The sequence below is a fragment of the Erpetoichthys calabaricus genome, chromosome 1 (assembly GCF_900747795.2).
Source record: "Erpetoichthys calabaricus chromosome 1, fErpCal1.3, whole genome shotgun sequence".
Lineage (NCBI taxonomy): Eukaryota > Metazoa > Chordata > Cladistia > Polypteriformes > Polypteridae > Erpetoichthys > Erpetoichthys calabaricus.
The window spans coordinates 135,778,451-135,804,291 of record NC_041394.2 but is presented as its reverse complement, the minus strand read 5'-3'; the positions used below and the strand labels follow the sequence as shown (position 1 = coordinate 135,804,291).

Here is a 25,841-nt window from a genome sequence, read left to right as displayed (position 1 = left end):
CAGTGGCGTAAATAGAATTTGATGGACCATTGTACAAAAAAATTCAATTAGGTTCACCTCACGTGAAGTTAAATTAAATCCAATTAAAAAATGACCACCATCAATGAGATGCGTCATGCATATAAGCTACTTAAGAAGGTCAGTAGTCATAATTAAGGTGTTAATGGATTTGTAAGAATGATAGCACCATTAACCTTTTCATTCTGATGCCTAGTAGGTCTTCTTCATCTCTTCTCCCCTTTATGTGAGGTTGATGTGTCTGATCAACCCTCACCATACAGTTCAGTCCTCCTCCTCAGTCAATCTTTTTTACTTCTAATTTTATTTTATCTATCCTTCTGCATGTCAGTCTATCCTGCTTCCTCTTCCCCTGTAATTCAATTTCCATCACTCTTTTGCCCACATCGTTGTCTCTCCTCATCATGGTCCTGCCACATCAACCTATTTTCCTGTGCTTTCTTAGATGTCACTCCTACTTTTGTTGTACCACTGATTGTTTCATTTCTTATTCTGCCTTTCTTGGTAACTCTTTGAGTCCAGATGCAACTGCCCTGCCTGCATTGTTTATACTTATGCCTCTGCTTTCATTTGTCTACAGTATTTTTGACTCCAGACTATTCTCATGAACAATAAGAGTTAATGCCTGTGACAATGAGTGCAACATGAAAACCAATCCATCATGAAAGGCATGCCCTAACCTGACATGTTAGTACTGTAGTTAGAACCACTGCCTCAAAATTTCAAAGTCCTGACGTCAAAATCTATTTTGGGCCCACTCTAGGTGCAGTTTGTACAGTCCGCCTTTATCCAATTTGTAAACATCATGCAAAGTTCATGCAGACACAGTTGACTAGCAATTCTAAATTTGCCCGATCTGTGTAAGTAGTTTAAGGAGTGTGCCCTTCGATGGCCTAGCACTCCAGGTTGATCGGTACTTTGAGACCAGTGCTGCTGTGATAGGCACCAACTCTCCATTACCATAAATAGGAAGAAATACATAGATGCAATTTACTTTACAGCACATAAATATAAACCTGTTCAGTCCAGTATTTTTAGTATTTGCTGACAGAGAGCTAAAGTAATTAAAATATCAAACCTTGTTAATACAACATCTATATACCAGTAACGGTGCACTGCACAATAACATGCAGTGAATAAACTTGACTTGAGCATTCATAGTTTTCATACTTTTTCTCTGTAAGTTTAGCATTCGTTTGCTCAGAGGCTGATGTGCTTGCTGCTTCTCCACCCTAGTGGCCCACTTCTTCTCTACTTCCATCGGCATCTTTTTGCGTTAAAACTAATTAAGTCAGTGTTTGTGTTGCAATTACGTAGTACGCTTCCCTTAATTTTTCACTTAAGCTGGCACTTAAGTATTCAATCTGCCTCAAGAATGATTAAAGATATGAAGAAGTAGGGGAAGTGACGGCGAAGGTGGTAGGGATGAGTATGGCGCCTGTACGCAAGCGCTGTACGGCTGCCCTGCTGGCCACTTCCGAGAGTTGATTCTACAATAAAATAAAATAAAAATAAAAAGAGGAATAACCTTGGAGGTCAATCATCACCCAGAAAGCGGATAGTAGACATCACGTAGTATATGTGAACCAAATTTCATGTTAACAGGTGAAACGGTTTGTGAGCTACAGGTGATTTAAAATCTTGGACAGACAAATGGACAGCCACGATAGCGTATTATATAAGAAGATATATATACAGTACATACACACTCATTTTAATTAATTGACTAACCTGCAGTAGCATTAATTTCTTTTGTATATGAGAAGTAATCCACATATTTGGAGAAATTCCCACATGAATATGGGGACAACATTAAAGCCTAACATAGTTTCCTAGCTAGATTTGAACCTTGGAACCTAGAGTTATGAGACAGCAGCCCCAACCCCAATAGTACAGTGCCACCCACAACTAGTAAGTATCAGCACAATAGTGTTACTTTTACTTATCGCATTTTGTATCCTGGTAGTGTCATTTCTGGCATATTGTGCTGCTGCCTCTCAAAGGACATCTAGATGGAAATAGCAACTGTAATGCTTATTAATTGTAAAACGCTTATCATCTCACTGGGTCAGGTAATTACCACTGGGAAGGAGAAGGGGATGAAAATTAAAAAAATGCCTTTTTTCACAAATGTTTTATTTGCTCTTGCTTTATCTTCAAACAACCAGTTTTCTCCAGCATTTACAAAACCTACTAGAAGACTGGAATCAGTCTCTCCTTGCTGAGGTTTAGGAGACTGATAAGAACTGGTAACAGTTAGTCCATCACAGGTAATGTAGGGGCTGAATATGTAAAGCAGAATGCAAGATTCTTTGTTCAGTGAATTTATTATACAATACTGTACATGTATACTGCAGTTCCTGCCCTGCACCCGAAAATTGCTGGGATAGGATCCAGCTCCACCCCTACCCTGGAAATTGGATGGACATGTATATATTTCATTGCTACTATGTTGTTTTAAATAGCACAGTAATGCCTGAACTAATATCTAATGCAATATAATTTCTAGAAAAAACTTTAATTATCTAGAAGGGTTGGTCAGAAATATTTAGGTCCTTTATATGTTACTTACCACATGTACCACAGTTTATAGTGACAGACAAGAAAATAAAAAATTCACAATTATTTTCATCCAAAGTGGAGATAACAAAGATTCTGATAGAACAGGTGACTAAGAAGACCAATGGTGAACAAAAGCAGAGAATATTAAAAACATTCATTAAAAAAATCTAATTACTTGGGTCACAAGTAATGTGCCAAACACATTGTTACTGAAATATTGTTAAATAAACCACTTCTAGAAAACACTGTCATGAACAAAAATGGAAGTTGCTCAAATGTAATCTTTTGAGTTGATGATCTGCCTCTCCCTCTCATCCACTGGTCACAAGTCCAACCTAGTAACCACTTATTCATTGGCTAACATTGTGCTCCATGTGATATTAATATTGCAAAGTGGAAGATTACATGTTTCAAAAAAAGCAAGTATAAACATTATCATAAAGAGAATATGCCTCATGTGTATGCATATCTGTGATGGTTCAAAACGTAGAAGGTCAATTCACCCGAGCAGTTTCAGGAAAATGGCTTATCTCTTATATATATTTCTCTTCTGGTTCGTCCTGCTTCCATTTCAAAAGCGACATGGAATTTCTCGATTGCTATTCGTCCTCTTCCAAACCACTCTGTTGACGCTGCCTGCGGCTCCTCTTCAAAACCGGTCCCACCCACTTGCAGCCGACACGGCATTTCTTGATTCCTATTCCTGCTCTTCCAAACCCTTCTCCACGCTGCCTGAGGCCTCCCATACACCCCCACGCCGGTTTTCTCGATTCCTATTCCTACTGCAACAAAACTTTTCAAACGCGAACCTCACTTGCTAAACACAAGAAAAGGCATTCTTCCCAACAACTATATGAGTTCCAGAAATGCAATAAGAAGTTCACTACACAGGATTGTCTGACTAAACAAAACAAAACTCATTCACAACTCTTGCAATGCGACATCTGCAAAGCAATGTTTCCAAACCAATGCAGCCTCAGCAGACATATACACAATCCTGTTCCCATTACCACAGGTACTTCTTCACCTAATTCCTGTCTTCCCGTCCAAGAGTACAACATTGGGACTCCAGACCAGCAGTGCAAACACTGTCATGCACTATACTGGCCTGCTGAGCGTAATACATCCAACAAGTACTCGAGGTGCTGCCACAACGGTAAAGTAGCTTTACCACCTTTGTGGGAGCCACCTGTGTCTTTACAACAGCTTCTTACACAGCAAATATCAAAAGCTAAAAATTATCGTGAACACATTCGAGAATACAACTCTTCTCTAGCGTTTGCTTCCAAAAGAATTGCCACGCGAATAAGGCTTACTCAATGCCAATTTTACGCATACAGATTAGCAATGAGGAATACATTTAGTATTTTGCACTCCAGCGCCAAACTATTCCAACAGTATGTCGTAGATGCGTATGTTAAAACAGAGGGCGCACGCCTCAACTATTTCAGATTACATCAACAAGATCTGCACATGGAACAATACAAAGGACTATCAGATGCACTGCAAGCAAACGCTGATTATCTGTCGTCTCCACCAAAACACCTATTCACAACTTCGTCTTTCAAGAAGTATTTATTTCTTCTTGATTTCTGAATTCCTTTCTCACCGTTTTCCGTTCCTATTCTTACACCGCCGTATGCTATGATGGGCGTCGGCTAGTTTAACAATATTTTAGCAAAATGTGTTTTGGGAATTATGTGCATGCAACTAAATAACCTGACATTTTTGGGTGGAGTATTCTTTTAAATAAAGAACCCTTTTGTTTGAACCCTGTGGTGAACTGCCTGGCAAGTAGTCCTTTAAGGATACTCCATGACAGTGAAACTGGATTAAATACATTCAGAAAAATAGCAAATTCATTACAAAAAATACCATAATCCTATGTAAAAAACCCAAATGTTTAACAACTGTCCATTTCTTTCATTTGGCTGTCTACTACTGGGAGCAGTGCCAAGATGTCAGAACAGGATATACAGAGGTAAATCTGCAGAGTGACAGCTAAGGACCTGAGCTGGCACAAAATGGCAGAAATTCTGCTTAATGAATGCTCAGTTTTAAACTCCATAATATGTTTATGGTTTACTTGATTTCATGTTAGTAGTTGAACAAATCAGAGAGTCAGTTTAACTTTACCAATCCATTAGCATTTTTTCCCTATAATTTAAATGGGTTTCTCTGAAATCAAATCTAGAACTACTAATTACCTAAAACGTAAGACAATTATACTTAATTAGAGTAAGAAATGAGCAAAATATTATTAGTACTTTCACCTACAAATGTTATAACATTTTCTTGTGAAATTTTGGCTGTTTAGTAAAACAGCACAGAGATGTTAATCTCTGACATATTAAGCAGCCCGTGTTGTCACAACTATTACAGTCTAATTCTTAATGCTGTTTTGAGGAAATGCAGTTAATTAGCTGAAATCTCAGAAGACATTTTAGCAAAGCACTTTCTAAAAAGCTTTCATCACTCAAGTCTTAAAACTCCAAAGTTCTGCATTTCTGTACAGGATATGTAAAAAAGGAAATCAGTACTTCTCACTGGGCATAGATCAGTGAAAATGAGAATGTCACCCATGGCTTCATTATATCCACAGCTATACTGCCAGTTCTCTGCAGGGCACCCCATACAAACACCCACACTGAATAACATCAGGCTAATTTAGAATCCCAATTAGTTTTGAAATAACATCCAAAAATAATCATAGTCAATTATTTTAAACATGATATTTTATCATTAGTAAGAGCTTGGCTGCAGGAAAAAAACAGAAGCTCTAACTCTCCACAACTGGGGTTGTGGGAGATACAAAGTGATACTGAGGCACACCCTTGTTTATCCAAAGACGGTTGTGCTTTCTTTACAGCACTTTAAATCTGTGAGATGAAAGACAGCGGTCTAGAAGCAGCTGCGTTTCTTCAGATTTCTGTTTTGATTTGAGTGCTGCCTGCTTTTGACAGCAAGAGGATGCACTTTTGACAGATGAGAGGCGTACTTCAATCTAGAGAATAATTGTTGGAACCAGGAGAGGCAGGTTGTTCTTTAAGGAGGGCATGCATCACCTCAGACATACAGTAAAGCAAAGCAGGAGGTGTTGACTTCAAAGCCGAAGGGATTTTATAAAACCCCATGGTCTAGCAGGTGTTGTAAGGATTACAATGAATGTATACAGTATATAACTTAATTCTCTCTGTAAAAAAAAAACAAAAAAAAAACGTTTTGCACTAAATAGAAAAAGCTTCATGTTCTTATGCCAACTGCAAAAAAAAAAAAAAAGTTGCGGCCTCTTAGGCACACAGTTGACTATCATTGGTGCAACTTGCATCCTGTGACCTTGACCAACAACAGCCTTTCCAGCTTTGCAGTCCTCTGGAATCTTAATGAGCTTCTGGCCTCTGGAACAGAATAAAGACTCAGCTTATTTATTGTCCTGTGTCTGAGCTCCCTTGATTTACACAAGCCAATTCTGGGAAGGATGCAAATGTACTGCAGGAAACATGTGTGACATCCATATATTATATACAGCGAGGCCTAAAGATATTTGCTCCTTGAATGGCCCTTGGGTGAGGTTGTTTATTATATGTACATGACAAGAAGCCTTGACCAGAAAGCAGAGTGAGCAGAGGCCAATGAAATTCATGTTTCATAGAGGACTAGTGCAGGTATTATATTTTATAGTCCATAACCATGTCAAAGCCTCTGGTAAAAAATCCATTTTCCCTGTCTTTTCAGAAGAAATGTGTTCTTCAGTTTCAATATCAATGCAGAGCCAGCTCATGGATTCTGCAAAAAGTGATTGGATTTGTAAGTAAAACAATAAATAAAATCCATCCTGGAAATGCAATTTTTGACTCTCTTTAGGCAGTACATGTCTGTTCTGCAACTTCAAAAATGAATACAATAAAGCAGAGTATTTCTTTATTGAACAGTGAATACTATTCTGTTTGCTCCTACACTATTTTGTTCTATATATTATTTGGATGACAAACATCATTTTAAGAATACAAATTATTTTAATTTCTTTATGCTCAGAAAATGTTTCTTCTGAAATAGAAGGGTTTGGCACAGATGTACAGGGGTTAATACTTCTGTCTCATGGATGGAGCACACTGGTTGTCAGTCCCTCACGTAGTACCTGTCTGTGTGGAGCTTTTCACATTTGCCACTTGGCTGCAAGGGATTTTCTGGAGATAGTGTTTTTCTCTGGTATCCCAAAGATGGACAAAGGGGTGTGATTGGTAAAATATCACCAATCTTGTTGTGGAGTAGATGAACCATGGGGATTTTGCTTCTGGCATCAAGCATCTGTTCAGCCACAATCCGCTCTGGAAATGTGGAAGGTGGGGTATTTGAAGGAAGGGATACAATTATTTCTAAGTCACACATGTGTCCTAAGGTGAGCTCAGAGAGGGCATAGAGCTTCTGTGGAGCAGAAAAGCAAAACCTCTCTTAAGCTTAATTTTCATTATAAGTTCAGACCTTGAAGGTAGAATCTCATGATCCTTTTGGCTTTTTGGTGTTAAGCAGTAAGTGTCAGAAAAGTTACCATGGGATAACTGGCTAGCAGTCTCACTTGGCCAGATGTGATTCAATAATAACACATGTCTGGTCAACCTCCTAAAACCTTTTCTAGTGAACAGTTGGCAAAATCTGCTACTGGAAAAAGCTCTGGTACATAGAGTTTCTTCCTAAAAACTCATCAACCCATTTCCTCCTGTCCATGCAGTTTAAACACTCAGTGTCCCATTTCTTCTCATGTTAGAAAAATACGTAAAATATGGAAAAAGAAAAAGAAACTGAACAGAAGGCTTGACACTGACTGGAAACAGAGAGACTGAAATTCAATTCAAAGACTTCAGTACCTGAAGCTTAATGATTAATCATATGTACTCATGCATGCACACACACACACACACACACACACACACACACACACACACACACACACACACCCACACACACTACGTGTTCACAAGCTGTGACCATATTCAGATATGGCATGTGTAGCATTTCCACTTAGACAATAATATTAATTTAGTCATTTGTTTAGATATGCAGTGAGGTACTATGCAGCCTTGTCTGTGGTGCTGCTGGGTTGTGTCAGTTTTTGTAGGCACATTTATTTTTTCAGGCATACTGAGGGCTAAAAATTATATCTCCAGCATGTCTTCATAAACAACTTGCTTAAGAGCCGTTTTTTTCACCTGCTTCTAACTGGGTGTTTAGTCTGATTATTTTACAGTTCATTTTTCTACAGACATACATAACATTTTTTTCAACCACATATTGACTGTGTCAGTAACTGAGAGCGGCAGACACCACATAAAGCTGAAGTCAATTCATATTTACCACCAGCCCAGTGATGTCTTTGAATGCTGAAGTGGAATCTGGTTTTACAGGAAGGTTTTTCCTTTGCAACAGGTTATGTTTATTTTTAACGCATGCAAAGCGTTCTCCACCCACCCGTGACACACATTTATATGTTTAATAGTGGTCTTTTTAGTAGACCTTTCTGCCTTAAGGTCATCCATCATGACCACAGGCTTGCTGTCTGGTGGATCAGGTTAACAAGAACATTATTACTATTTGATGTTCCCCTACTCTGAGCTCTGAGGCTTTGTACTGGTTTAGAAATTTCAAATTGAGCAAACCGTCCAATTATTTACACCCACTTTTCACTCATGGTTGTTTCCTGACACATGTTTTATATGTCTGGCTCTGCAAGACTAAATGGCTTGTGGCCACACTATGTGCACTATGCTCTTCCTTTCATTGTGATGAGATAGATTGCTCACCCTCAAATGCAGGGTGCAATTTGGGTTAGAGCAACATGAGACAGTTTAATTGTAATCTCAATAGCAAGCCAACTCAAATATGCTTGAAAGAAAACAAAAATGTTTGCTTTTTTATTGTACGGACTTTGTTATTTGCCTCATTATGACTTTGCTGTCACTATGATAATAAGGATTTCCTCTTCTTGTGTCCCAGTATGGTACTGACTTTCTTATTTTGGTCCTCACTTAAAAAGTTTAAAAACCCCCTTCACTATTGAATGCTGGGATGCTCTAGACTTGATGTGGAACAATTCTCCTAATCCATCTTTCCCCTTCAGCGTACCTTAAACTCCATGCTGGACAAACCACCATACACTTCCACTTCTTTTCTTTGGAGTACTGCAAACTTTGAGGGGGCAGTAAATTTTGATGCAATACAATTTTTTAAAGAAAATAATTGCTTCTAGCAAAGAAAGGTGGTGCAACACACGTTTGTGCAACCTACCGGGTAGGCTAGTGATTGTGCAACCAGAGTTGGGTGTTATCTGTCATTTGCTTCAGTACCATTTCAGTATTGGTAACTGGGGCTTGAACTGAGATCTGAAAGCTGATATCGACACCAAATTCAAAATTTTAGCACCAATTCAGTGTTACTCAGAACTGCAATTAGCACTGCTTTTGTGAACTTTAAGCTACCGAGAATCAAAATGGTACATGCACATTTTGAAGCTACATGTCAGTGACGGATATTGGTGTTTTTATTTTTCACACATTGTACTGTGTGTATTTATATAGTGATAGTTATTTTGTTAAATTTTCCAGATTTCTGGAATCTTAAGCTGTCAGTCACAACATCTGTTAATTGTCTCTTAAGATTGTAGTGACAGACTAACTGCCTTGGGGCAGCCCAGTGTTCATAGAAAGGCCCTGTGTAGTTAGAAAGGGCAGGCACTTTTTCGCTTGCAGGACGTATTCTTGATTCTGCTAGGGTATTTAGAGAAGCAGGCAGTAAAACAGTCGAGTTTCATTTCTAATTCAATTTTGCCATTGCAAAAAAATATATATTTCGGACAAACGAAAGCAAAAGTGAAGAACTTGTACAATTTGAATTGTTTTGATGTCTGTTTTGTGTGTTTTGATATTAAGCTATTTTTTTTTCCAATTTAGTTCCAAAATATTTATTTATTTATTTTGTCCTTTGTTCCGAGTATGAACTACTGTCTATTGTGTGAGTATAGTATTATGAACCATTTAGCACAGTACATATTGCTTGTATATTAAGTGCATTGACTTATGAGTAGTAAACATATAAAAATGGTGGAGGATACCAGGGCAGCAAAAATGTGTGTTGCCACAGATGGCGTTGTTTACAACGCCAGCCCTGTCTTTACCACAAATCTTCACACTAGCTGCTAAACTGTTCTATGGTTCCAAGTGGAAAACTGCTGTGTATTAACTTTGAAGAACTGACTGATATTTTTATACTTGATTTTTCTGGATCGGTCTTTATTACAAATTCATGGAAAACCAAATGAGTCCATTCAAAACCTGCTTCTCTAGCTTCCTTTGTGAAATTGTGAAATCCTTTATTAAATGAAATTAGTGATGCAGTAGCTCTTTTAGTGTGGTATGACAGTGTGGTGAGTGGGCACTGCTATTGTTCCTGGTAGTATGGTGCAGGACACAGGTGGGAGTTTTTGAATGTTGCACACTGTTTGGGATTGTTATTTGTTTTATAAATATTTAGATGCTGTTAAAGAAAAGCCAAGCAAAATGTCACCTTTTATTGGCTAACTAAAAAGATTACAATATGCAAGCTTTCGAGGCAACTCAGGCCCCTTCTTCAGGCAAGATGTAATACAGAAACTGGAGTTCCCTGTGTTTATATACACACTAGGACAAGAAACAACTTTGGTAAATCTTTAAGTGAGAAATTTTAAATGGAAAAATTAATAGATTCATTCAGGCTAGGGTTAATTTAACAAGAGAGAGAAGAACAATATATGGTCAAAATGGTCAATGTTTGGTTCTTATCCAAAGATCTTGACCATACATTGTTCTTCTCTCTCTTGTTAAATTAACTCTAGCCTGAATGAATCTATTAATTTTTTACATTTAAAATTTCTCATTTAAAGATTTACCAATGTTGTTTCTTGTCCTCTGCGGTGGGTTGGCACCCTGCCCGGGATTGGTTCCTGCCTTGTGCCCTGTGTTGGCTGGGATTGGCTCCAGCAGACCCCCGTAACCCTGTGTTCGGATTCAGCGGGTTGGAAAATGGATGGATGGATGGATGGATGTTTCTTGTCCTAGTGTGTATATAAACACAGGGAACTCCAGTTTCTGTATTACATCTTGCCTGAAGAAGGGGCCTGAGTTGCCTCGAAAGCTTGCATATTGTAATCTTTTTAGTTAGCCAATAAAAGGTGTCATTTTGCTTGGCTTTTCTCTACATTCATAATGGCTAACACGGTACAACACCCTAGTACTATATATGCTGTTACAAAATTACTATTTTTCATTAGATTTAAATTTTGATCTCAAAAAATCAATTCATTTAATTCTCCACATCCTCACATATTATGGTTCTGCCTATCCCTGAACCATTAGATGCAAGGAACTAGCGCTGCAAGGAGAACAAAATATTAAAAATCAATATTAATAATATTTTATTTACATTATATGCAACTTTCTATCAGGTGGCACAGTGGTGGTTGCCCGTGCTTCTTCACAGCTCTAGGAGTTTGGACTTGAATCTCCTCCTGGTTGCCGTCTGTGTGGTGTTTGTATACTCTCGTCATGATTGTGCAGGTTTGTTCCAGGTTTTCTGGCTTTCCTTCCATATCCCAAAGACATGCTGGACTAAACTGGGCTGGAGTGAGTGAAGGCTGCTGGGTAACTTCCTACCTTGGCTCTATTCTGCCAGAATAGGCTCTTGTCTATGTACTCCTGAATTGGATTGAGACAGTAGGTGAAAATCTGGACATTTTCAATGAAAAATTAAATTCTAAACCAAAAATTACAAACAAATGGAACCTCACTGTTTTTTTTTTTGTTTTTTTTTGTCTTATCTCCACAAAGCAGTCACACTAGCTGCACTCAGATGTCAGTTCCCATTTACGCTCTCTCTCGCGCTCTCTTATTTTCCTCCTTGTGTTCCTCTTACTACTTTTTCAGTGAACCTGTCGTTTTTGCTTTCCTATATGGCAAAATCAACCAGAAGTGACAGGGGGCAGTCAGTTATGTTCCCCTTTCAAAAGTTTACTTCCAGGGAAAGAAGACTCTGTCAAAAAGGCTACTACCATCAGAAATTGTTAGCTGACAGTTCCAATTCACACATACAGTGTCTTGGACAGATGCTAACCACTGCACCACTGTGGTAAACCCCAAGGAATGCCTTGAATATACTTTGATTTTCATGATCAAAGATTTTGTGATCATGCATGTATCGTTTAACTAAGTCAATGGGCCACAGGTTCAAAATATAAGTTTACAAATTCTAAAGGTGGTGGTTGGCATAGGAGAAAGGGGCATTTGAAATAGAAGAAAAATTAAATCATATTTTTATAATTTGTTGGAGTGGGCTCTGGTAACTTTGACCCTATATTAAGTAGCTTTGAGAATATTTTTCATAAACTAAATAATTCTAGTGATCAGAAATGCCAAATCAGCATACGTCTTAGAGTGAATGTCCATGAAACGTTACAGCATGTTAAAAGAGCAATGGTCATAATTTACTCAATGTCTACTTATTGTCTATGTCAGGCAAATAACAAATAAGCAACACATTAATGCTCCACTCAACTTGAATATAGAGATCTGTCTAAATAACAAAGCAAATCACACTGAAGCAGCACTATATAATTTGGATTTTATGATTGTCTGTGGTTATGCATTTAATCTCTATGCATGCATTTCATATGATAGATGGATCATTTAAAATGCAGCAAGAAAACTGATACTGCAGTGTAAATGCAAGATACTCATCCCTTACCACACCCCGCCAAGCCTAAAACACCATTAGTTTCAGAATTTATCTCTGCTCCCTGGGCTGCTGTGCTGACTAAGGATAGAAGAGAAGGAGGGTTTTGGAAAGAACAGGAGAATACATGAGTCAGTTAGTAATTTCATGGTTTTGGTTAGTGGAAGACCATGACAGAAATCAGTGGGAGCACTGGTAGAAAAAGAAAAAAAATACTTTTAGGAAAGGTGCTGTTTTACACAGTTGAGGACCACAATCTCTTCAGAAAAGTTTGCTGGTATTTATTTTGACACTAAGATAACTTACTATGAATCCTAGATTTCTTTTGTTGAAAATGTAAATAGTGTATGTGGAAGTAAGATATGGCAGTCTAGTAGTATGGAATGATTTGAGATTTATGGGTAGATTTTTCTGTTTTGTGATTATTTATTGTGTTTTTGGGTAATATACCTGTTTAAATTCATTTAACATCATGTTTCCATTATTTATTGTTGCTGTGAGAGACATAGAGTTAACAAACATTAATGTTGGCCAGGTTTTAACTTAAGTCCTATTGTGACTTAAGGGACTTTTGTGGAATTTTTCCAGTACCATATAGTTGTCCTTGTTGTTTTTTTTTTAATATCAAGATAATATCATAGGAGGTGTCCTCTGTATCTAGAATAGATGCAAATTAACTTTGCTGCCTTTATTGATATACTTCTACAGGAACTGACTTTACTTTAACCAAGCATGGCAGCTCACTCGCATGCCTGCTGCTTTGACACTATATTTGATACACATCTCTAGTTCATTTCCGACTTGCAGTCCTGGCCTCTATTTCTCTTGCCAGTCAGACTTTGTCTAAACGTGCCTTCCAACTCTAAGGTCACACAGTTTAGAGATTTGCATGGCTTTAGATTCCCTCCTTTGGTCACTTCTAGATACAGTAAGCTTTTAAATAATATTTGGGCCAGGGAGTGATCTTTAAACACTTAAGATCTTCTGATAGCCTCTGAGACCACTGTGCACACATGGCGCCTGTAGTCCTCAAAGTGAAAGGTCTTTTTGACAGATTCTAGGCTGTTTTACTTTCATAGTCTAATCCTTCCAGTTACACACTACTGTATATGCAGCAGCATGAAGCGCTACATTAGAACAACTGGCCTCTTGCTAGTCTTCCTGGAGCTCATTGTTAAAATAAAACTATGGCATCAATGTTCCTAACCTGGAACCATTTGTTGTCTTGTATTAGTCAAATGGTAGTTTGCCCTCTTGCAAATCTTAGAATTCCTCACCATAGCTCTATAAGCAGACTCAGGCCTCCCTGGATTTTGCCGAATCACCTACCCTCTTGCATTCTAAAATAACATTTCATGTGTTTTCCCAGATAGCTACTCGCTCTCTCCTGTTACTAATGTTTCTGTCCAGTTCCTTTCTTAGACACCTAGTGTACTGAAAGTGATTAGTGCTACTGGAGATCTCTTTTTTTCTGCATGGGCATAAGCATTATAACTAGTGTCAGTTCTGGTTTTCCATGTTATCCTTTCCTTCTTGGCAACAACTTGCCAAATGGGAAACCCATTACATTATAGTGGGCTTAGGTGTAGGTGGACAGGATTAGTATGGTGTCCATCTTTTTACATTCCCCACCCCCACATACTGAAAATAAGTTAATGAAAGGAGCTGATTTTTTTCTGGGTAATTTATATCCACAATAAACAGAGAGACTGTCCTCTGGATGTCTGACTCCCCTAGCAGATTTCTTAAATTGTATAAGTTATATGTGTGTGCACTCTTAATAGTAAGATTTACAAGTGCAAGGTTCAAAGACTATACATTTGTGCACTTCCAAGTACACACTGGAGGCCATCATGATCTAGTAAAGAGGCAGTATAGCAGAAGGTGATCTAAAACTTCATTTATCTCAGTGCCAAACTGATGTCATTTTAGAGTAAATCTACCAAACAAAAAAAGAAAAAAAAAACATTAAAACCCACTGAAGTTAATGTATGCAAAATCAATTTGTTTCCCCTTGTCTTCTTGTCTTATCCATCCATCTATACATCCTTTTTGAAACCACTTTTTACCTTTTAGAATTAGGGTATGAAGAAGTCTACACCGGGAACAAGTCAGAAACTGAAACTAAATGAGATGCCAGTTGATTGCAGGTCACACTTATTTACACTGGGCCAAATTAAACAAGTAATTAAACAAATCATTGTTAGCCTTTTCTTCTTCTCTGACCTTAAACTACTTCAGTAAAAGCCAAACAACTAAAATGATGCTAAAATTTATATTTGGCAGTGTTGTTAATGATTATAGAGCTCAAAGGTTTCAAACTGATAATAATCATTAGGTAACACCATGTATTTCTTTTCTATTTTACAGCTTCAATCACTTGCATTGTAATCACATTTCATAAACAAAGTATCGACCAAGAAAAACCTAAAGCACAATCAGAATAGCATTTTTTATTTAGTTATTTTTTGCTTTGGTTTTTGCTAAGGTAGCAAGTTATGTAGAGTGACAGGTGATTGCCACTGTCTTTCAGTGAAAAACTACAGGTGTCTTCATCAAAGCAAAAGCATGCTGTCCTATGAGAAACAAAATTGGATGTAGCAAGGTAGGGGGAGAATAGTGGGTTGTTGCAAATCCATGACCACTTACAGTATAATTAAAACATCACCGAAAGGCCTGTTTAAGTCACATATTTGAAATTGCAGGGAAGCACCTCTTCGGCAAAGGAGTGCTGTTGTTATAATTATCTTTATGATTCTAAATCTTTACTATCATGAAGACAATGGCATACCAACTCCAGTAGCAAACTCATGACATGTGCAAGTAAACACAGTCATGTAACATTCAGTATTATTTTATAATTACCTTTTTATTGAGGAAGGTGTGTATTATGAATGAGAGACACAATAGTAATGTCATAGAGCTGCTTAAAAAATAATTTGCCAATTAACATGTTGAGCAACATAGTTGTATTACAAAAATGGCTAGCATTCAGGTTCAGCTGAACCACTTTGTATTAATAAGCTTAAATGCAAACTTTGTGCTAATTCAAGTAAGTGCATTCATCTCCTGTTCTACAAAAAAGAAAAAAAAACTGCACTACCCTTAAAATTAGAAAAACATTTTAGTTCATTGAAGAATCACAGACATTTAATTAATATCCAGGTATTCTGCTTTTGGGGCACAAGGGTAGAAAGATTTCAGCTGCTATGCTAATATTATCTTTTTAAAATTAAACATTATATGGACCTACCTACACCTACAGCATCTGTTGCATATTTTCCAGTATTAAATTGAATGTGTTAATATAAGGGTTAGTTTATATGGTCAGATTTGTAAGTTCTAGAGGATACAGTGGTTGGGTCAATTTGAAATAATGGGAAAGGGCAGATTCCTCAAAAGCATGGTAAAAGGGGGGCAAAGAAGGGATACCAAGAGTGAGATGACTGAATAATGTGATAGTAGGTCTTACAGTAATGGAACTCAGAGATTGGAGAGGTAGGACAGTTGATAGAGATAGTCGGAGGAAAGTTGTAATGGAGGCCAAGGCCTGCTAAGCACTGTAGTGCTAAACAAAAGGAGGAAAAACATTGATATGACTGTAATTGAAAATCCTAGCTTCGCCATCAAGTCATTCTATTTCCTACACCAGTGTTTCTTCATTTTTTTTTTCCTTCATGACCCAATCTTGCTTTTCCCATTGAATACAATGGAAGATCACAACCTGGCATGATCCAAAAGGAAGCAACCATAGCTGTGCTATACAGCAACATATCTTGTAGTTACTTATCAATGTTGCCAATTTTCAAGGTGATTGTTCACAAAATACTACATAAATTTCATGGTAATACAACAAAAATATTTTGTTAAGTCAAACACAATTCAAAAGCGTCACTAGTTAAAAATGAAGTGGTTCATGTGAAACTGAATCCTATTCTTTTTTGTCACAAACAAAGTTTGCTTTATTAGCAAAGATGTTTTTGTGTCATCTGCAACCATTTTCTCCATGTGCAAAAGGATCTTGGTTTGGATTGTCTGGAGAAAATAAGTGTAGATGGCTTTACCTTTGATTACAAGTGAGGTGCGAAATGGAGTCAGTTGTTAGAGTGTAAGTGTGCAGGCAGGCAGTGCATGAGGCAGATGAGCACACATGGAGCTACTTGGATGGAGCCAAAAAAAAACAGAGAAGAGCTGGAGGGTGGTCAAAGAAAGGAGACTGTGATTTCAGGTGAGGAATAGCCCTTGGGGAGCAACATTCATTGCTTTCCTCTCCAAAAAAAACTCTTTAAAACCCCCCTAAAACCACATTTTAGTCAGTTTTTCAATCGTGAAATCGCATGCAAAATTAATTTTAGGGGCAATTTTGCAAACTAGATGTAAAACAAAACTCTTCTAATTCACTCATCACTAGTTACCTCAAATCAGCATATATTGCATATACCATAAAACTATACACTTTCCAACAATTGTTTAAGGTGTAAAAGAACATGAATTGTAGTTTATGCTTGAAAATATTTTACATGTCCATACACAGATGAGTCCATACGGGCCAGTGTAGAACAGGTCAATCCTTTTTGATTTGCCTGAGACAACATGGAGTAGTTTTACGGGGGGCCTTTCACCAATGCTCTCATTATCCAATCATATGTTACCTTACCAACACCTTATCATACATTTAGTGCTAGTTATCCACTTCAGATCCATTTTTGGATGCACAGACCAAAACGTGCTTTTGCTGTGGTAGTGTGAGGTAGTTGAGCATGTAAGCCAGTGCCCACATCTCCCAATACACTTGTTGGCTAAGAAAGGAGTAAAGTCATGAGCTGTAAAGACTTAAATAATTCCAGCCTTTATTCCACATACAAGTCATGCATTTCAAAGTATGTGTCTTTTAAAATTTATTGAAGGACTGTACATTTTTTTCTTAACCTATTCGTACATCTATCACTATCTTTACCAACCACTATCTTTACCTACTTTGTCAGGTTTGCAAGATATCAGAGCCACAGCAATACTGGGTAGACGTCCACAAGCACCAACACTCATTTAACCTGAGCAAGTGTAGATTCACCCAATACCCTAATTTGGATGTTTTTGGAATGTGTTATCAAACTAGAGTGTCAAATTAGGTAAAGCAGAGATTGGAAGAACATGCAAACTTCATAAAGACAGTGAATGAACCTGAGATTTAAATTCAGTATACAGGAGCATAAAGGCACCAGAACTAACCACTATGCCATCTACCACATCTTCTTACTTTTACCTATTCTTAATTAAATGTACCATGATAATTTAATTTGCTTTATTTTATACAGAATAAAAAACAAAATCATCAAGATTTAATATCCAAATATTTCTTGATATACATCTAAACAAAACCGTTTGGAAAAATTTTGTTAGGCCACTCGATAGAGCAAATTTGGAAGTTACACAACAGCTAACAGTCCATGAAACAGGTCTTAACTTCCATCATTAAATGTCCATTTGTCAGAATAAACAAAGATTATGCTCATGACTTGATATGTAGTATGTTTATTTAGCAGGGTTCAATCATTTGTAAATATGACTAATAATGTTTTCTCAAAGAACTTATTGTGACACACACTGTCATACCACCATATGTTATAAGACATCTTGAAGAATTATTTATCACTGTCACCCTACTGTATATGTTCTGTGTCATAATGATTATAATAACAAGGATGATATGCATCAAGTGACACTTCGAATTACTGCAAGACCTTCGAAGCAGGGTGATGCAGACAGATAAAAAAATAGGGAAACAGGTTGATGTTTAGAATGATATTGGAACCAATGAAGTGTCAGTTATTTAAACAGAATGTCAACAGCAGAACGCTGTTCTAGGTTAACTGAAATAAATACAGTTATGCAGCAATAAAGACCATTTATACAAGCAAAGGGTAAGCTGTATAATTTTAAAAATGCAGTCATACTGTTCTTTGACTAAGTAGACTTTCCACAAGCTGTCACAATAAACGACTCCAGACATCGCAAGAAGGTTTGGGGCAGCCACCTGTATATTGTAATCCAGGCTGCAAAAAGGTAGTTGCAAAAATAGCACAGGGTAGTTTACACTACTGAGTCCAAGACAGAACTGATGATCAGAGGAAGGGGAGCGGCTTTTATGGAGAGTTGACTGGAAGTGATGACGCCTTCGGGGTGGGGAATGGAAGTGATGTCGCCCTCGGACCCAGGGCTAGAAGTGATGTCACCCTCGGGGCTGGGATTGGAAGTGATGTCACCCTCGGGGCCGGGACTTTAAGTGTCTTCCTCTGGGCTTCGGCACTTGGAGGGATTTCCCAGGAACAGTCTGTAGGGAACTGAGAATGAGATTCAGTGCACCCCTCCACCCCTGGTCAGACAAGTTGTTACGATTATATAAGCCCTTCAGCTTATACTCACATGTGTGTGACAATGCCTATTATGACATTAAAGCAGATTCATAAATTATTTTTATAACAATAAGATATTTTTGTAACAAAACAAAAGCTTTTTTGCATTTTTCAAATTTTAAATGCAACATACACATGTGTGTCATTTGCCAATAACCAATCTTTTTAAGGAGACAGCCTTTCCTGTTGGCTCTCAAAACCACTGCACTACTGTAACCGGTTGAAAAGAATGGCTTGTGTGCTTTAGAAATTGATTTATAATGGTATGAGCAATTAAATGCACTGCATAAAACAAGGCTTATATAGGTTCATATTTTTAAATTGTAAATGCACAGCTAAATTGACAGGCAATAAGTAAATTTTACATCTCTCTCCATTTACTTTTCCTTGTGTAGTTTATGGTCACAAATAACTGAGCTGGACAGTCTACCCATCGCTTAGTAAAGCAAACTTCTGTGAAATTCCCTGGAACACTCAAGTCTCTTGAGAGGTCTGGATGTTCTACCAGTGTGAAATTCTTGGTCCTTGTCTGAGGGACTGAGGAGACATCCTTGTTACATGCCTAAACTTATTCAACTGGCTCCTCTTGATTCTACAATGTGCTCCTTATGTCATATGTTAACCTTTTCAGCCTATTATAGAAAGTACGTTTTTAAGTACAAGAATTCACTCAGTGATGCGATAGCTTCCCACCAGTATGCAAATCAGAGATCTTTAGGTTACACAGAAGCTTTTGTAAAATGGATGTTGTATTTGGCATTTCTGTTTAATTTTTCACACATTTTCTGTGTTTGAATTAAAGTATATGTCTCTCCTAGGGTTTTGTTGAGCCAAAGGTTTAATTTTTGATGTTTGGTTTTTGCTAGAAAGCTTACATCCGAATTTGTTAATTTTAAGCATTATTTTTCAACAAAGTTTTGTTTGATCTTGCATTCTGACATTTTGTGCAGTTTTGTTTTTTAACGGTGGCTATGGTGTTATGGACGATGTCTGGGGTCATGCTGGGTGCATTATTATGGGTTAAGGGTACAGTATAAAGGCCAACTCCATGCACTTCTTGGTATTCGGAGACTAGATAACTTTTACTTTATGTGAGTTGTGTTTTACTTCTAACTTTTGACCTGGTTTCCAGATTTATTGCTTTTCTGTATTGACTTTATTATGTAGTTTCTGTATTAGGCTTTGACAAAACATAGAATTGATCTTTTGGTTATGAACTTAGCTTGGTTTTCTGACTCGTGCTTTATTTCCTAACTTTTAATTAAGGAGAAATATCCCTGAATGTTTCTGAAGGCAGTTACTACAGTACAGAGCTAAAAAAAAACTTCACAATATCAGGTGGGCTGTCTCTGCCCCATTATAAGAATCTAATTTCTAGCAGTATTACTCCCCTAATTAGTCTTAGAATCGTTCCCTAGACGTCTTGAACTTAGGTAATGATGATAATGTAGACTTGCTGTTACAAAACAAAAAAATCTTTGTGATAGATAGGCCTTTATTTGTCTCCAGGGGAAAACTGGGCTTTTTACAGAAGCTCTTTTAAAAAATAAATACATAAATTTCTAAATTGTTCTAGGACTTATTTCCTGTTTCACCATCACATTCCGATACAAAGTTTACAGAATTTTGCACATCTGCCAGCCCTGCATTGAGTCATTGGCCAATATTACAATTACATCTGCCATGACATATGAACAAGATTTCGAGTGGGGTAGCTGTTCACACCCTAACCTGTACAGACAAGGACCATGACCTTAGTTATGGAGATGCTGTTTCTTGTCCCATTTGTTTCACATTCAGTAGTGAATTGCCCCATTGTCTACTAGATATCGGAGTCTTATGTTGACAGTATCACTCATAAACAGTCAATGTGTAACACTTTGGAGACTCTCAAAGCCAGCGATGCCTTAATATGTTTTCTTGGAATATTAGCAATAAGATAAAAGGTAAGACATCTTTGTCAGAATCTTACTCTGCCTTTCAAAAGACTTGACCGAATGCCAAGAATGCAAATACGGTGACCAAACGACACTCAGCAGTAGTCCTGAAGTCCAAATATTTTGTAGACTCCTCTTTAATATACAGTACCAGGTTATATTGTTATTAGCCTTTCCAAAGTCCACACAGTATTATTAAATTTTCACAACCTCTCAAAAACCTGTGCAAGGCCAAAAAGTTGGTCCACTGTTCCACAGCAAAGGTAGAATACACATTTCTCTTGCTAATCTGAGATTTGACTATCTGCCAGAGTCTCAGCTTCAGTTCCCTAGCATACAATTTCCCAGGCAGACTGAGATGAATGAGTATGTCATAATTAGCACACACCCTTTTTTAACCTTAAAAAAAATCACATAAAAAACACACTGCAGTGACTTCAGCATTTTAAATGCACCTTAATCAACCAAAGCTTTCTGCACTGCCTTCTTTTTCAAGAAGGCTATCTCAATCAAATTTACAAGCCTCTCAAGATGTTTTGTTCACCTCAGTCAAAGTGAATGTTTGTCCACTCTTCTTAAAAAAAAAGCCCTGCCTATCTTTACAGAGACATTTAACAGTTTACAAGAACATCAGCAACCTTCATTTATGGCTTTATTGAAATCCTCCCTTATACAGGCTTTTGCTTTAACCTCCATAATAGCTGACATTTTTGGCCTGTTAATACCTACTACTAGCTTTGCAAAGAAGGACTCTTTCTTTAATTAGACAACTTTCCTCACTATTGTTTTCCACCTGCTGATTTTAGGGTTGCCACCATAACAGGCACAGACTGTCATTTAGTTAAAGCTTCATACAGTAGCCTTTCATAGTTTTTGAATGAAATTAATTCAGACTCCCTGTCTACAGTCGGTTCCAACTCTTTCTCTCTCTCAGTGACCATCCCAAGATGCAGGAGAATGTTCTTTAGATACAACAGTTGAAATGATATTGAGGAAATGCAATGATCAACAGTTCCCAAGATACCATCAGTACCATTTATGTCCTCTAGCCATTGTTCCAACTGTGTGAGTTCAAAACCTTTGTTTACCTGATGTCTAGCCTCAAACCAGATTAAGCACGTTCAAACCACATATGTTTAGCCCAAGTTTCTCTGATGCCAGGCAAACTTGCAACTTTGTGTTCAATGTGCTGTTTGTTATAAGCAATCAATTACTAGCATTGAAAGAACCATTCAGAACCTCCAGGTGTCTCCATGAATCCACGTGAGTTTTGAAGGCACACAGGAATACTACAGAGTTGGCAGACAATCAAAGTTTCTGGCAACCACATCGACTGTTTGTAGAAAGTTTGAATGCTCTATACAGCTGTTATATACCCAAACAGTCTGAGCTTCCTCAATACCTTGTATCAAGACAAGCTTGTCATCCACTGATTCAACTTACAACGATATGGTAGACAGAAGTGTGCTTGTAAGAATGTGTACTCTGTCTGGTTGCTTCCCTGCAGAAAAAAGAGTGACCAAACTAACTGAGAACTCTGGTCCTGGAGGTGATGCATAATCATTGGGGTGTCCAGTTATATCTAATACATTTCAGCATCTAGCATAAGTTCCAACTCTTTCTCTCTCTCAGTGACTATGTTGTAATAGAGAGGTTTGTGCACCCCATAGAGCAAGGCTGATACATAGCCAGTCATGAACGAGGTGTTCTGCCGACAAAAATCCAACAAGTTAATCAAAAGCAATAATTGTATTTTTCCATTCCCAGTGGTGTCTTCCTTCAAATAAATCATGTTTCCATGTTGTTTACTTTCTTTTATCAGTAAAATACACAATTTGCACATACAATACATATGCCAAGGTGAACAGCGCATCACAGTTGTGTGAATCTAGTTCTATCAGAGATCCCACCTGTATGGAGCCACATACAATAAAAGGCCAGTTCACAGCATTCAAATGATGCATAATTAACTATGATTAGTCATTCATTTTACATGTCAATGCTGTGAGTAAGGCTCGGATATATGTTGCTACACGACACATAAATCTGGAGGATTCTACCAGGTGGCAGTGTGAAAAATCATCATGGTGACAAAACAACGTTCAATTTTGCAGAGTTGTGAACTGAGGAAAGAAAGATGTTAAAGATAAAAATTCTTAGCATTCTGATGTTATTGCAAAGGTGCCAAAAAAAAGGATGGCAACAGCGACACAGAAGATCGTAAGTGAGACCTTTAAATATATTGCGTTATTACCATGGGGAATATGCAAATCTTGTATTGCCTATGCGAGAAATGGTTAAAGTAAAGCAACATGAATACTTAAGCATGTCAGCATTTAAGTTTCATAATTTGACTCACCCTATCAAACCATTCATCAAACACCGAAGTTCGTAGATTGATCCTGTTGGAGCTGTTGATCACATGCTTATAGTAAACAATGATGTTGATGTCACATACCAAAAGCTGAATATACACACCACCCAAATTTTTGCTGGTACTGCACCTCGAGCATGCGTCATGTTAATTTCTGACAATGTGCTCAGAGGATGCATCAAGAGAATGCTGGAAAGACGTGGCAACCATGATGCATGAACGTAAGGGTTCTGATCATGAAGTATAACCCAGCCCTAACAGGCTGGAAATATATTGCTCAACTATTCAGCCTTTGTTTCATTTTTATATTATTAGATTTTTGTTATTTTTATTCTTCTTTTGTTGACATTAAATTGCTGCCAGTTTGTTTGTTTGCATGGCAACACCATTTTGTGTTTTTCTGGATTTTATAGTCATTGCCATTTTACGTGTCTGATTACTGTAATGCTGCCTGGGTTTCTATTAAAGGTTCTATGACTCATGACATAATAGCAGCCATGTTACATATGCTGGCTGTTCACAGTAACATGAATCTAAATTTTGTAAAATAGAAGAGAACACTTACCAAAAAAAAGTGTTTTTGAGCAATTGTCTTGTAAGAGTCAACTGGTTTCAAATCCACTTTTGTTTATGACTTTGAGTTTCAGTATCTCTTTTTACTGTGATAGACAATGTCTTAATTCTAATTGTTACTGCTTTGGCTTCATTTGACTTCTTCTCTTTATTATTCCTAAAATCTGACACTGGATATTTAAATTCTGGATTTTTACTCCAACTCTTGACAGCCATGACCTGTTAAGTCTGCACCATGAATAATGAGTCTTAGAGATTCAAAGGCTAAACACTAAAGTAGCAGACTAGAAAAAAAAAGATAGATCAGGTCTCACAGTTTAAAGCTACTGTCCAACAACTAGTGGCTGAACTGGGTGATTTCTAGCATACTGCAGGAGCTGCTGTTACTACCAATACATCATCCCTGGAAACCATCAAAAAAGAGCCTCAGATTCTATTCCCATTCATGGAGTGCTAGCTGTAAGGAGTTTCTTAACTAATGGCAATTTATTTAAGTTGAATACTCCACTACAGCAAAATGTGAAGTACTCCACTCCCTGCCATCTGATGTCAACATTATTTAGTGCTGTAAAACAGCACACACACTGTGATAAAACTGGTGTTTTTTTGTTGCTTGTCTAATGTGTAGGGATAGGTTTAAAGTTTGTTTGGATTCAACATAATGCTTATCACAAGTATTGTAAGTCTAGGGGAATAACAGTTCAATATGTCAATATTCAATTTGATTTCATGAATGTACAGTATATCATAAGTAGACATGTGTATTCCTGCTCTATTGACTGAGACTGCAGTATGAGTCAGCCACTTTTTCAGGCCCCATTCATATTGCCAGTTATCACTCTCACACTGAAGAACATTGCAGTGTTGTAATAGCACATGAACATTAAGCGATAAAACTAACTCTCTTGATTAGTAAAAGTGTTATATTAGCAGCCCTTCTCACTGATAGAATTCAATTCTCACTTTGTTAAGAACAGGTCTCATATTTTGTGTACCAATTAGATTTTTTCCCAATTCTGTTTTGGAGCCTCTTGAACACGCCACCGTCGATAGTTATAGCTGAGATGAGCCAGGCAAATGAGGACACACACAAATGCAGCAAGGGATAGTTGAAAAAACTGTGACAAGCACTTCTGCATTACTGCACCACAGATGCAAGTTCCATCCTTGATATAATAACTATATACTGATTTTTTTTTACATGCTCTGTATGTGTTCATGCAGATTTTTCCTGGATATTCTGGATTCCTTTCAGATTCACAAGACTACAAGGCATGTATTTTACATTGACTACTGACTCTACAGCCATTCAGCCTGGTTTGGTTGAGGGAGTGGAGAGCCATGTACCTTACGATAGTCTTTATTGCATTTATAAATGCCGTATACTACATATTGTATGCACATTATGTCCTGCAATAGTCCATGAATCTGTAATTTGAGGTTGGATTTTAGCTTTACTGTGGAAGCGTGACTTATACCAACAGGTTTTCCAGACATTGGGCTGGTCAGATTTATTAGGCTTATTATCCATGTAATGCAGTATATTGTGATTAGGTTAGAATCAGTACATTAGCATAGGTATTCCATTATTTTCTGATTTATTACTTTTTCAAAGGAGCATTTTGTTAAAGAATACAGGGAGTTTGTAACTATGGAGCATGTACAGTACATGTGTGTCTATCATCCCACCCATGTTATTATTCCTATCTTATACCTAATATTGACAGAACACCTCACTGTGATCTGTATTGTAGAAAGTGAATGCAGAATCAAACTTATTTTTTGATATTTTCAGTCTATCTAAAATTCCACTATAATATGCAATTTATTTTAGCAGCTTTCTAAATTGATTACAAAAACAGGGTACTTTATAAGCAGAAAGCTATAGTATATAAGTGTTTGCATATTATTTTTAATTTGATATGAAAAGATTAAATAACTAGCTCAGGGTTTACATGAGCAGAGGCAAGGCTTGGTAATTTAATTTAAAATGTTATGAATAAGGTGGCAGGTGATATTCCCATTGTCACAAGAATAGACAGAAGACATCAAAAAGGTTTGGGGCAGCCACCCATTTATTGTGCCCTGGCTGCAAAATGGGTTTGGTTTAAGAGTTGCGCTCAGGTTGAAGTCCAAAACAGAACTGATTTAAGGCCGTAAAGATGGCGGCTTTAAAGGCCGAGACAGGAGGTGACATCATCGGGACTG

The 25,841-nt window shown here is 37.4% G+C and overlaps 1 protein-coding gene across 2 annotated transcripts in view; it reads right to left on the bottom strand.

The window, feature by feature from the left end:
- Positions 1–25,841, bottom strand: part of LOC114655423 (leucine-rich repeat transmembrane neuronal protein 4-like) — a 210,399-nt gene that overhangs the window by 77,698 nt on the left and 106,860 nt on the right. The gene's annotated exons all lie outside the window — the stretch shown is intronic.